This window comes from Babylonia areolata, chromosome 1 (assembly GCF_041734735.1).
Source record: "Babylonia areolata isolate BAREFJ2019XMU chromosome 1, ASM4173473v1, whole genome shotgun sequence".
Taxonomy (NCBI): Eukaryota; Metazoa; Mollusca; class Gastropoda; order Neogastropoda; family Buccinidae; genus Babylonia; species Babylonia areolata.
In genome coordinates, this window is record NC_134876.1 from 23786252 (window position 1) to 23788751 (window position 2500).

A 2500-nucleotide genomic window follows, 5' to 3' on the forward strand; every position below is an offset into this window, starting at 1 on the left:
TCGATGGAGGCAGAGAGCGAGAGACAGACCGCACGGAGACAGAGATCTCGATGGAGGCAGAGAGCGAGAGACAGACAGCACGGAGACAGAGATCTCGATGGAGGCAGAGAGCGAGAGACAGACCGCACGAAGACAGAGATCTCGATGGAGGCAGAGAGCGAGAGACAGACCGCACAGAGACAGAGATCTCGATGGAGGCAGAGAGCGAGAGACAGACCGCACGGAGACAGAGATCTCGATGGAGGCAGAGAGCGAGAGACAGACCGCACGGAGACAGAGATCTCGATGGAGGCAGAGAGCGAGAGACAGACCGCACGGAGACAGAGATCTCGATGGAGGCAGAGAGCGAGAGACAGACCGCACGGAGACAGAGATCTCGATGGAGGCAGAGAGCGAGAGACAGACCGCACGGAGACAGAGATCTCGATGGAGGCAGAGAGCGAGAGACAGACCGCACGGAGACAGAGATCTCGATGGAGGCAGAGAGCGAGAGACAGACCGTAGAGAGACAGATATCTCGATGGAGGCAGAGAGCGAGAGACAGGCCGCACAGAGACAGAGATCTCGATGGAGGCAGAGAGCGAGAGACAGACCGCACGGAGACAGAGATCTCGATGGAGGCAGAGAGCAAGAGACAGACCGCACAGTGACAGAGATCTCGATGGAGGCAGAGAGCGAGAGACAGACAGCACGGAGACAGATCTCGATGGAGGCAGAGAGCGAGAGACAGACCGCAGGGAGACAGAGATCTCGATGGAGGCAGAGAGCGAGAGACAGACAGTACAGAGACAGAGATCTCGATGGAGGCAGAGAGCGAGAGACAGACCGTACAGAGACAAAGATCTCGATGGAGGCAGAGAGCGAGAGACAGACCGCACAGTGACAGAGATCTCGATGGAGGCAGAGAGCGAGAGACAGACCGCACAGTGACAGAGATCTCGACGGAGGCAGATAACGAGACACAGACAGCACGGAGACAGAGATCTCGATGGAGGCAGAGAGCGAGAGACAGACCGCACGGAGACAGAGATCTCGATGGAGGCAGAGAGCGAGAGACAGACCGCACGGAGACAGAGATCTCGATGGAGGCAGAGAGCGAGAGACAGGCAGAGAAAGAGAGAGAGAGAGGACGGGTAGGATATACAATACAAGAGAGAGAGAGAGAGAGAGAGAGAGAGAGAGAGGGGGGTGAGGGGGTGGAGAGAGGTGGGTTTGAGAGATAGACAGAAAATGACAGAAACAGAGACAGTGAGCGAGCGACAGGTAGAGAGAGAGAGAGAGAGAGAGAGAGAGAGAGAGAGAGACAGACAGACAGACAGACAGACAGATGTAATAAGAGAGATGGTTAGAGAGAGAGAGGGAAAGAGATAAACAGGAAGAAAATAATGACATAAAGAAAGAGAGAGAGAGAGAGAGAGAGAGAGAGAGAGACAGACAGACAGACAGACAGACAGACAGAGAGAGACATAGAGACATAGAGAGAGAAAGAGAGAGAGAGACAGAGAGAGACATAAAAGAGAGAGAGAGACAGAGAGAGACAGACAGACTGACACAGACATATAATAACAGAGATGGTTAGAGAGAGAGAGGGAAAGAGATAAACAGGAAGAAAATGTCATAAGAGAGAGAGAGAGAGAGAAAGAGAGAGAAAGAGAGAGACAGAGAGAGAGAGAGAGACATAGAGAGAGATAAAGGGAGAGACAAAGAGAGAGAGACATAGAGAGAGAGAGATAAAGAGAGAGACACAGAGAGAGAGAGAGAGAGAGAGATAAAAAGAGAGACAAAGAGAGAGACAGAGACAGAGAGAGAGAGAGAGAGAGAGAGAGAGAGAGAGAGAGAGAGAGAGAGAGAATTCCCGTTCTGTCTTCTGCCTAAATCCATTTTCCCAACAGAGGGACAAGAACTCCGGCAAACTGGGAAGCATCCTCAAAACACAACACGGAGAGGAGAAAAAAGTGAAGAAAACAACAGCAAAAAAACCCCGAATAAGATAAGAACTAGCTGGATCATACTTTGTGTGTGTGTGTGTGTGTGTGTGTGTGTGTGTGTGTGTGTGTGTGTGGCTGGGTGTGTGTGTGTGTGGCTGGGTGTGTGTGAGTGTGTGTGTGTGTGTGTGTGTGTGTGTGTGTGTGTGAGTGAGATAAAGAGAGAGAGAGAGAGAGAGATAAAAAGAGAGACAAAGAGAGAGACAGAGACAGAGAGAGAGAGAGAGAGAGAGAGAGAGAGAGAGAGAGAATTCCCGTTCTGTCTTCTGCCTAAATCCATTTTCCCAACAGAGGGACAAGAACTCCGGCAAACTGGGAAGCATCCTCAAAACACAACACGGAGAGGAGAAAAAAGTGAAGAAAACAACAGCAAAAAAACCCCGAATAAGATAAGAACTAGCTGGATCATACTTTGTGTGTGTGTGTGTGTGTGTGTGTGTGTGTGTGTGTGGCTGTGTGTGTGTGAGTGTGTGTGTGGCTGTGTGTGTGTGTGTGTGTGTGTGTGGCTGGGTGGG